Source organism: Bidens hawaiensis, unplaced genomic scaffold, assembly GCF_021521415.1.
Source record: "Bidens hawaiensis isolate Kalapana, Puna unplaced genomic scaffold, B.hawaiensis_p1.1 tig00001461_1, whole genome shotgun sequence".
NCBI classification, from domain to species: domain Eukaryota; kingdom Viridiplantae; phylum Streptophyta; class Magnoliopsida; order Asterales; family Asteraceae; genus Bidens; species Bidens hawaiensis.
The window spans coordinates 3,026,032-3,038,910 of record NW_027491082.1 but is presented as its reverse complement, the minus strand read 5'-3'; the positions used below and the strand labels follow the sequence as shown (position 1 = coordinate 3,038,910).

Below are 12,879 nucleotides of genomic sequence, written 5' to 3'. Positions count from 1 at the left end.
GGATACCAAACAATAAAAATTAATAATTGATTTCATTCTTATAGTTTAACCAAACAAGACAAATGAATGGTAATGATTCATTTCATTTTCTTGTCAATTCCATTCTTTCTCCCATTCCATCCTCCCTTCATTCCATTACCTCCAACCAAACATACCCTTACATTATTTAGTAAATTTATTTTCTTTGATGTGAAAAGAAAAATGTGATACTTATTTTAGGAAGTGATTTCTATATAAACTAAAAGATATTAAACATTATTATCTTTTAATTGCATACAATAATTAAATGAATTGATGATACTTTCATCTTACGATTCATATACTTCTTCTATGCAATATCCAAATAATTGTCTTTTTATATATGTTTGGTCTAACTATCACGTGGCATTCATTTTGGACATTTATTTACGAAATACTTGATTTTGAAATTAGTTTGTTTTCACTAAACCGTAGATGAGATCATCTAAGAGGTATGCGGAAATTCCAATATGTTAAGATTAATTTTGACTAGCCCAATCAATGTGAATTTAATTTTGATTGTTTATTGGTTAGTTACATGAAAGTTTTTTGATGTATTAAAAGCATATGTTAGTAGAAGATGTGATTATTACTTGTTTCTATCTACATGTGCACGCATATTGGAAATTGTATGCACCACAAATTGTTAATTTTGATTTTTGTTTTCTGTGAAAAATAATCTTGGTTAATAACAATAACAGTGTATTATATTATTTCATAAAATCAGAAATTTAAATCAACTATTAGTATGGATGATTACTTTTGTATCTACATGATTTGTGTAAAATTTAATTAGTTCAAAATTCTAGTATGTGTATTCATTAGCTTGAATCGCACTTGGTAATTATTTTCATGGATTTGAACTCGTGTCACTTATTGTATAATATACATTGTCTGTATAAGATGATTAATTTATTAATGGAATATAATCTATTTTACCATCTTGCATTTATAGATAGTATTGGATAAAGCAAATAAAAGACCAAATTATATGTTTTATTATCAATCTCATGAAAGAATACAAGTACGCTTAGATATGACACCCAAGTGTCATACTCTTTAAATCTCATTATTGAAGGTTATAAAATATTAGCCTCATTTGGTCATGTATTTAGTTATCGTACAATGTTATGTGAAGAGAATATTGCTTATGAGAAAGAATTGGTTAATGATATTTTTATTGTCACGTCTTAATTATGCTCATAAAGTGGCAATATTATTAAAAGAATATGAAGTGTTTGAGATAACTTCCTATGAAAGTAACACTGCCATCAAATTTGTTTGGTTTTACTCAATTCCATAAAGTGAATGTGACTATACATTGCTTATTGTGATCATGGGAATAATTGAAAAAAATTGTAAGGAAGGATGGTCATATTATTAGTTAGATTGATCATCCAAATTTTAATGATATTCATGTTAATAATAAATAATGAGATTGACCACCAGCAGTGGCGGATAATGATCTTACACGAGAACAAAATATGGAAAGTGAGATATAACATGGTTGTTTGAAATGATAACAAATTGTTCTCTCGTGTTTTCTATCTTGTATGAAATAAGTACAATACATGTATGATCATAAACCTGAAGTTTATGGATCATGATTATCTAATAACATGACCGATTAGACCACATCGAGTTAATGATGTGAAGTATATTGAAGAACCAAAAGATTCTTCATGATAATTGAACATGCAAAGTTTGCTCTCAAGTGAAATTACTTATTACCAACTAAAGTATGGAGTGAATCGTTAAAAATTTTGGAAGTAACAAAGGATATGCATCCTAAAATGATATCGTTTAATGTTTTAAAACTGATTCATCGTCAGAACATTTATCAATTTCCAACCTGAAGTTTGTGAGAATTTTGCTTAGCTAATGAGATAGCAGACATATTATTCTAAATCATGATATTTATTTGGTAATAAAAATAAACTTAATGATCATTGGAAAAGTGTTAAACTTCATATAGGGTATGTTCTTACATGAATTGATTTTGTTGAAGACGCTTATTCAACGTCTATAATTGGTTGCAAAGCAAATGATTACGAGAGCAAAGGTTCATCTTTGTATATGAGCACATATGATTTTACATGTCCTAAAATTAATTCACATCAAACCAACATGTTATAACATTTACTCCCCGTAAAAGTTAGTTTTCGTCAGAACCATGTACTTCCCATCAAAGATTTTGGTTGTGTGATATGTGATGAAATTGATCCACCACAATGCACAAAGATGAAAACTCAATGGAGGTTAGGATTTTATGTTGGGTATGAACCACTTATATTGTTAATTTCTTAGAGCTATTAATGAGAGATAATGTTACAACTTATTAGTTTTCATTAAAAGTGAATTAACATTCCCAACATTTGGAGGAGATATAATGCAGTTGGAAAAAGAAATGAGCTAGAATGAATTATCATTGATCCTCAAAGTAAACTATGTGAACAAAAAAGAAAAGTTCAAAGGATAATTCATCGAAAAATTAGTGAAACAATTACCAAACGCGCTCACTGACCTATGTAGAGTGATTAAATCACATAAATCAACTGCTTATGATCTAATTAATATAAGCATCCTGGAAGGACAACCATACATTGGTAATAACTAGCGAGTCTAAGAAACGCTTGAAGCGTGGTAGACTAGTTGATTCCAAAAATAATGATTCCTTGAAAATTGGAGCAAGTAATGAAGATGGTCAAGTCGAGATACAACAATAGGGTCTCTTAAAGAAACATTAGACATGATGGTTCCGGGAGACCCTCAGGTATCTGAAAATAAAGAGATCTCATTATATTTTATCATCTCTACAGAGATATATGGAATCGAAATAAAGTCGACGCCGTTATACTTTTATATATATATATATAATTAGCGCTTGAAATGATGATGATCAGGATCAAGATTTAAGATATGCCCATGAAAAATGATTGTCAAAAGTGGAAAGACGCAAATAGGATGAGTATTACCCGAATGAGTAACAATAGTCAAAAGGAGGTCTTCCATACAAGGGAAGGGTAGCTGAATTTCATCTCCGAGTTGACTCAGTGTAACATTAGCCTCGGCCTCGATAAACAACACACCCTCGCCTGAGCAGACCACCATCAGCTTCCCCGCTGGATCTTCCTTCATCCAGCTGGCAAACGAATAGTAGAACACCAGAAGCTTAGCCAGAGCCTCTCTTATCACACTCGTCGGACTCACATTTCTTATGATTGGGTCACCATGGTAAACTATAATACCCGGAATTTGCATCCAGAATCTTTCATCAATGTCTGAGAGAGGCTTCAATTTTTGAGGTGTGGGGGTTGCCGAACGATGAGCTCCGGTGCATGTTCCGGAAGCTGAAGGTCAAGGGAGGCCATAACTAATTTGGGCGTGAAAGTTAGATCGAAAACCACACGAATCCTTGTTATACTATTAGACTATCTCCAATGCTAAGTGCGTCGCCGTTAGGTGCCTTTAATTGCCACACCATCTTTCATATAATATATTTACAAATCTTTAAAAATCTTAGTTTCATCTCTAACCCCTACAAATATCCTTACATTCTTTAATTTCCACCTTATCACCTATCCATTACACATAACTTTTATATAAAACCCTTTATTTTCCTTTACTTTGGGCACACCTCACCTTCAAAAGGTGACAAAAAGTCAAAAACAAAGCAATGGCTTGGTTGCTAAGGGCAAGGTTGTTCAATGATTAAAAGCTACTAAGGACATAGTTTATCTCATGCATTAGAGATAGTCTTATTATTTATGGTGGTTTAAGGCAGCTTTTCAACGTGAGCTGTCTTTTTATTTAATAATAATAATAATTAGTAGTAGTTAGTAAGAAACATTATTTGTGATGTATAAAACTATGATAAAATAATTAAACAGAGAACGTTTCTAAAAAAATATAATATCTGCCCCCACCCCCCAATCAGTTGCCTCGCCAATAGTTAGTTGTTAGGGGTTGATTTTATATCAAAGCGCACTGAAATATTTCGAGTGCACATATGATGTATATATGTGTGAACCCTCGGTGGGCAAAAGTGAAATTGCACTAATTTTGACGTTATTTTACTAATCTCGTGAAAATAACGTTAAAAGTGACGGACGGTTAATCAGGCATCATGTAGTGGCGTTGATAGCTGAAAGATAAGGGTACATGCACCGATCAGCCGGTGTCCCGATGATTGAGTGCTATGTGCCTTATGTCCAAGGCTTGATGCAAAACTACTATCGAGCCGGGGGTCTCACCGGAAGCAGCCTCTCTATCCCTATGGGGTAGAGGTAAGGCTGCCTACATCTTACCCTCCTCAGACCCTACCATAGCTTTGCTGTTGGTGGGATATACTGAGTACGATGATGATGATGACTGAAATATTTCAAGTCCGCTGTAATATATGATTACTTGTAAAAAGATTTATAATATAACAAGTTGAAAATTTAATAAAATTCATATTTAATAGGCTTTAAACTTGGATATATATGACAGATATGCAATCGAAGTTCATATTACAGAAAAAACGGTGCCAACGAATAATCAAATGCATATATAAGAAACGGGCAATTTCATAGAATAGTAACCAACTTTTAGAAGTGTTTCAATTAGGTCACTCAATTTTAAAAAGTGTTCTAATCAAGTCACTCAACTTTCGTGTTTGATTAAATAAAAAGTTTTAACATGTTTTTTTAGCCCTTTTCTTTTATGTTTCACATAGGAAATGTTTTTATCTTTTTTTTGAAGTTGGCGTTGACTGGAGACGTGAATTTTATTTTTTAGTTTTAAATTTTAATATAATTAACGTTTTTTAATTTTTTTTAAAAATTTAACTACATATATTGCAAATTCTGACCCCCACATCTTATCCTCCATTTCTTTCTTGGCACACAAAAAAATCGGTGAGACTTGATTTGAAGATTTAATGACCCGATTTGAGGAAAATATGTATCAGTGACCTAATTGAAACACTTTTGAAAGTTGGTTACTATTTTATAAGATTTTCCCTATAAGAAAACAAAGAAATAAAGATGTAGCATAACAGAAGAGAATCATAAATGGAAGTCACAAAACGAATTTTTAAACTTCATCATATAGGGGTAATATGGTATTCAATGTGTTACAAAGTCGTAAGTAATACACTCGATTATACATATAAACCCATAAGATCCTTTTTACTTCACAATAAACGAGCAAGCCCCAAATCATCTTGCGTCGTCAATAACATAGAAATTATAGTTTTGAAAAAACGGGTAACTCATTCTTTCCTAGTACTAACATGTTGTTTACCTCTTTGACTAGTCGATCCATCATGGCTTGACCCGGCAAACACACAGGTACCAAGATTCCAGTCTCTCCATTCTTGTTTGTGTAAGGAGCATAAAAGCTAACCCCTGCTCTAGCTCTTGCAGCCCCTCCATACACTGTCTTCCCCCACCCCAAATCCACCGTATCAAACCCGGCTCGGGTCAAATCCGAGATATTATAACCTCTGGCAGATGTAAAATGGAGCCGTCCTTTGAATGCAATTAGATCACTAACAGATCTAATGCGGCTTTTAGCGGCATCTGATTTGGCTTTCTTCACAAGCTCCAATGCGTAACCTAATGGTTTGTTACATAGATCTCGGGCGGTTGAAATTGCAACAGGGAAGGCCACAACATTTCCATAATATCCTACCGGGACAGGCGGGTTTAATATTTTACGTACATTTATGGGCCACATTATGGGCATTTCCTCTTCAGGGTCGGGTTGGAGAGCTATGGTGCGACACCGCCAGAGGCAAGCAGTTAGCACCTCAAAAGTGGAACATCTTTGTAGGTGTGTCGGAACAAGCCTACAAAGAGCTGAAATATCATTGGTGGTAAAGAATAATGATTTGTGTACCATGTTATCATTTGTATTATATCCTAGTTTATTATTAAATGGTGTCATGGGTGGACTGTCACGGTCACTTGTACAAAGCACCTCTCTTTGCCAAACAGGCAGTGTTGATGGTGACGTGGCACCATGCACTATTTCACCTAACCCGGACAGGAATTGTACGAGTCCAAATGCATCACTCATGGTGTGGTTTAGTCGTGTGGCGAAGATGAAACCACCGCATAGCAGTCGTGTCACCCTGTCGTTATCAATCAAAATTTTAAGTCATTCAATAATATGTTGAGATGAAATACAAACACTTTTAACTTTAAATGTGAGAAGTGTAAAAAAAAGCATTAGAGCAGTTATGGTAACACTAAAACATGCATGGTTTTTCAAATTAATTACATCGTAGTAGTAGTAATAATAATAATAATAATAATAATAATAATTGGCTAAGTATAAAATGAAAACTCACTTTAGTTGTGAAAACTCTAGAAACTCATTCTCAACCATATGTTTTTAATTAATGTTTAAATCTTGTGGTCCACAATTAAAATGAATAAAAAATGTAAATATAAATATAACTTTTTCTCTCTTCTGAAAACATATATAAAAATTAGTAAAAAAATGTTAAAAAATAGCAAAACATTTTTTTTTATGTTTCGATGTTTTATATTAAATGTTACAACATATATTACATGTAACAACAAAAAACAAAAACGATGTTATATAGGGTTTTCGTAGGTTTTTATAAGTGAAGTGGATTTTCATTTTAACCTTACCCAATAATAATTAATCTAATGTTTATTTTAATACATGTGACTTTAATTACCTGAATCAGTAGCAACGGTGAATCGAGGATGCCATCGGAGCTCGGGACATCATAAAGGAGCTCATCCATACACCGGAACGGTGGCTGAAGTTCGTCTCGGAGTTGACTCAGTGTAGCATCCGCCTCGGCCTCGATAAACAACACGCCCTTGCCCGAGCAGTCCACCATCAGCTTCCCCGCCGGACCTTCCTTTAACCGACCCGCAAACGGATAATAAAACACCAACACCTTAGCCAGAGCCTCTCTAATCACACTCGCGGGATTAATATTTCTCATGTTTGGGTGACTACGGTAAACCATTATAACTGGAATCTGTAACCGGAATCTTTGTTGATCATCAATGTCGGAGAGAGGCTTGAGTTCTCTGGGTGTGGGTTTTGCCGGAACGATGAGCTCCGGTGCACGTCTCCTAACGCTGAAGGCCATTTTGGCTTGGGCTACCTTTGGGTGGTGGCACATCTGTTTATATTATAGTAGCCATTCAACGTTAAAGGCGTGTTTGAAGCACCAATCACACTAACGTAACGTATCCTACACTGTGTACCCTATCTTATTTTATTTTACAATATTAATAAAACAAAATGTTGCAACTTAGGTGTCAAGCCCATATTTCACATAATTTCTAATCTCTCATCTCATTCATTCTAGCTATTCATGGATCAAAACCATTTTGTCGAATTATAACATGGTGTAGATTATATTCATTATTGAATCTAGTGTCATTTTCATACCTAAGGTTTGACCAACTACATAACTTTAATACCTTTTTTTAAATTTCGTACAAATTAACACATGTTGTTTCCAAACCATGCTATTTTAGCACTTTTCGTTAACCCTGCCCCCCCCCCCCCTTCCCCAAAATTAAGTCTACATTAAATTAATTCACAAGTATTTTGAGCATCATAACTGAAATAACAGACCTTATTTATCCTTTTCATTTTGACAAACCCCGTGTAAGAAAGTTATGAACGCTTTAAAATTATGAGGGAATTGACATATTTGTGTTGCAAGTAGAGAGAGAAGGTCGACAAATATGGACTATTCCATTTATGCCCTTTTCTGTCATTTTTTTCCTCTCAAATTAATCACCATTCAAATATAAGATCAATGGACTAGATTGTTTTTCACACTTTTCTCATTTTTTGTATATTTTCCTTTGAAGGCGTGTTTTTGCACGAGATTTTTCAAATCATAAAAAACAAATAAAGTCCGTTATTTGAAATAAAGAAACATAATTAAAGGAATAAAAAGAAGTGAAATATATGATACAATTAATAAGAATTATAGAATCTCACATTTAATAAATAAAATATCATAATTAAATTTAAAAAAACGCATATGATAATTTACTAAATAATATTTGTGTTGGTTCCTAACCGGAACACAAAGAAGATAACTATATTGTTGGTCAACATCTTGAACGAATAAGTATGGTCTAACGCAACATAACTTCCATTATTCAACGGTGATTCCCTGCATAATTCTGGCCAACCCAGACTAAATTTATAATCATTCCAACTTCACTTATAAAAACTCTCCATGCACTACCAGATTCATCCTTGATTTGATAGTAGCCGGTATTGAATTAGATCTCAGGAAACATTTGTTGGAAATTAACTAAGAATTAATTTTATTTATATCCTCATATACATTATAAATACCAGAAACCGATTGGTTGGAGTTTGCTGGATTAACAAAATACGGCTGCTAGAGAGGGTGCTACCGAGGAAAATACGAAGTTAGGCGTGATATTATGAATGAAAGACACTCTAAACACATTATATGTCTAACCCGGTTATAAATCAATTGACAAAATGGTTTTGACCATGAATAGCTAGGATGATTGATATGAGAGATTATGAATTAGAAGTAAAAATTAAGCTAAGAGTAAATAAATGCTTCACACTTAATGCTCAACATTTTCTTTTTTATAACTTAATTGTTAAAATGGTTTTGACTCATGACCAATGGATAACCAAGAGGAATGAGATGATATATTAAGAGTTAGAAGGGAAAAATAGGCTAGGAATGAATATAGCCTTAGATGCATAAGGCTTAGCATTTTCTTAAAAAAAAAAGTTAAAATACAAAGTGAGACAAAAATAAGAAGTGTGAAAAAGATTGTGACATAAAAAACCCTAAAAAATTAAAATAATAATAAAAAAAATCATAACTTAAAATATTAAAAAAAAACTAAAATGTTTCTCTCATCTTTCTCATTAAAAAGGACAAAAAAAATAATTTTGATGAAAAATACACAGTGATAAAAATAAACAAAATATAAAATAAAGCACACAATAGATCGAAAATTATATAACACGATTTTAAAGAAAAAATACACAATACTAAGTAAAAATGACACAATAAATAATGAATACAAATAAAAAAACACAATAATAAATGAAAGACAATGATTTTTTTTTCTTAACATTGTGTTATTTTTTTATGAACGAGAAAAACATGAGAAACATTTTTATTTTATTATTTTTTTTATATTTTAAGTTATGATTTATTAATTAATTATTTATTTATTTTTTTAAAAGGTTTTTTTAAGCCACAATTTCTTCTCATTCTTCTTGTTTTTGTCCCTCTTTTTAACAATACGTATTTTTTTATTAATATAGTAGTTAGAATAGTAGGAAGGGTTTTAACCTAACGCATACTTTTCTTCCTATTAAACTAATAATTAGATAAATTAAACTAATAATTAGATAACAACAAAGGCAACGTTTAACACGATGAACAACTTTAATATTTAATTCAGTATTAATTTGCGTTTAATTTATGTTTATTTTTTTTTCTTTTCAACATTTCGATATATATGTTTAAACAAAGTTTATTTAGAATAAAATATTTTTGTAGATAATGAACCCTAAGGCTACTTCCATTCACAACCCAGCCAAACCTAACTTTTTATTAAAAAACTAATAATTTCTCTTTCATCCACATACATAACCCAATCAAACTTAATTTTTCACTCCCATTAGCAATCCAACCCAAACCAACTTTTAACTAAATTAATAAGCTTTATTGTTATTTTATTTCTATAAATGTTATTTCAAATATTAAGAAAGATTGTTTTATATCAAAATGATAAATTATTAATCTTAATTATAAAATTAATCGGAAATAGATATTGAACATGCTAATATGTATTCTCACACTTTTCATAAAATAATTGTTTTTTTATTTGAACCTTATTGTGTGTGTATATATATATATAATACTATGACTTATTTTCATTGTATTAAAAATTAACAGAACACTAAAAAATATTTTTTTTTTCAAAAAGTAAAATTATTTATTGTAAACAAAATGAAGAGTTGCCATGTGATCACATGCATATTTACCCAATTATAACTAATTATTTAGTGACACAATTATAAATGGACAAGCGAAAACTAATTAAAAAAAAAGCATCATGTGGTGTGCTATCCTCATGTGCTCACAACCAACTGAGGGTCGGGTCACCAACTTGATTGCCCACAATTAATTCCACATCAACCTATTTTACTTTTTCTTTTAATTCCAAGTAAGCAATCAAGGCCGACCAGCCCCATTTGTGGAACCAGTATGAAAAAAGAGATAATTTTCTGATTTATGCGTTTGAGTATTTTTGTAGATAATGAAACCTTAAAAGCCCCCATATATGCAAAAGAGATCATTTAGAAGTTTGTGTAGTGTCTTGCAGTCATATACGTTTGAGCAGATTGATTTTGGAAATCTGAAGATAAAAAATGACAAAAATACTCCTCAATCGACATAGGAGAATCAACTCAAGACAGATTTTCAAAACCTATTTAAAAAGATTTAGACTTATTTAGTCATTTTATAACTCAAAAAATTAGAAGCGGTTTTTTTAATATATTACAATATTCCAACAAATTTATTGTTTGAATAAAATTGATGGTTGGCCTCTAAAGTTGTTTTAGGTGGCTGATCTATGTATGATCCGTAATTTGAATTAATTAACTGCCGAATTTGTGTTTAATTTATCTGTATTTGACCTATTGCTGCTTCTTTCCTTTGAAAGCATATATTGTTCCTTTGAAAGCATATATTGTATCACTAGATTAGGTACCCGTATAGAATACGGGTTAAAATAAATAAATTTATTTAAATAATAGCACAATGTGAAATATAAAAATATGTTCAACCTATAAAAAATATAATATATGATAGAACAAATTATACAATACACAATATGGAATAAAAAGTTAAAAATTCATAAATCTCTAAATGTTTCTTTGAATACATATTTGTAATTTAATTTATAACTTTATCCTTCATATTAAAATTAGTAGTTTCACTTTATTTTTTGTTTCAACTCTAAATAACAGAACACATAAATGATCATGTGTTAAAACAGGTTGTTTAAAAACCAAACAAACCATCTAAAGCAATCGGTCTTAGCTTTTATTAATCTTCATTGCAAAACAAACATAAAGTTAAAATTTCTTTCTTTGCAATTTGAAATTAATTATTTTATCTAAATCAACGTGAAAATTCATTACTTATAAAAGCTTAATGTTAATAACTAATACATATATATATACAAAACTAAATAATATATTTATGTTGGTGTTAAATTTTTTAAACCAAAAAATAATTATCAAAAGAGAAAATAGCATATCAAATAGAAAAAAGAATAAAGTATGAAACTATTAATAAGAAAAAGAAATATAAATTTAATATGAGAGAGAGGTGAAAAATGTAAGTACCACTCATGTGTAATAACATATGACATTAAGACACGTGTAGAACACGAGTTATAATAAGTAAATTTATTTAAATAATAATATGATATAAAAAAAATATGTTCAAAAGATATAATAGATGATAGAATAAATTACACATTACATAATATGCAAATAAAAGATTATTAAAAATTCATAAATCTCTATTTTTTTGCATACAATATTTGTAATTTTAACCTTCATATCAAAATTAGTAGTTTTGTTTTGTTCTTGCTTCCAACTTTAGATAATAAAACATATAACAATACAATATATTTATATAAAACTAAATAATGTATTTATGTTGGTATTAAAAGTTTTTAAATCAAAAAATATTTATTAAAAAGAATAAATAATAGATTAAAAAGAAAAAAAAGATAAATATAAACTATTAATAAGAAATAGAAATGTATTTAATAAGAGAGGGAGGTGGGAAATTTTTTCAAGAAGCTATCTTGTGTGATGTCATGTGGCATTAAGAAACCTTTATTTATTATATAGTATAGATTTTCTAATTGTTAGGCATAAAAAAGATATGTCATGCTATCAAATAAAAGAGAAGTTGAAAAACGGGGTCGTTTAGGCAGGGATAACGAGTCAATGGGGCGTGTATACATGTTTCATATCGGCAGCCCTTATTTCCATACATATTGTTAGATAGCCCCTTTACTTAATACACATATTATATAATAAATATCAAACATGCCATATTATGATTTTAGGGTAAGCAGTATGTTTCATAGAATTAGAACTTGCTTGTTATATGCTTATCGAGATCTTAATACCACCACCTGTATGGAGATTAAGACTTTAGAAAACCCGCTCCCGTACACACATTTTCCCACTAAATAATACTCCTTGGCCGAAATTATTCATTAGGAACCCGTTTGGACCTTATTCCTTTTCAGTTGTTAAACCCACATTACACACCATATCAGCCTTCGCCTGTATTTTATTTCTAACCATGTGATGAAATTGAGTTCGTTATCTAGTTGTATATGGTCAAAAGAGCGTGTAAATATTTGAATGTCAGAGTTGTAAATATTTGTCAGTGTATTGTTTATCAGTTTATTAAAAAGAAATTTCAGAAAAAAAGAGTCATTAGTTGTTTGTATTCAGTTGTAAATAGCAGTTCGTTTGTATTTGAGTATTTGTTTGTTTGGTTGTACAACTGGGTTTCATCCACCTTAGTCACTAAATATGCCTGATCCGCACCCAAACCTAAGCCTCAGCAAAATTCTTAGTCCGAGTCTTTATGCAACCGGTGGATAATGGGTGGAGATAAGACTGACCTGCAAGCATATTAAGTTGTGACTCATATTTAGTATTTGAGGGCAGAGATTTATACTAGCACAACTTTTGCTAGTCCAGATATTAAACCAAGAGGAGTGTTGATAGTGTGAGGATGTGATGTTTGGGTATTTTATATAT

General features: G+C 30.9%; 1 pseudogene; it reads right to left on the bottom strand.

The window, feature by feature from the left end:
• Positions 1-5,247: 5,247 nt before the first annotated feature.
• Positions 5,248-7,158, bottom strand: LOC143578902 (benzyl alcohol O-benzoyltransferase pseudogene; annotated as a pseudogene).
• Positions 7,159-12,879: the final 5,721 nt, after the last annotated feature.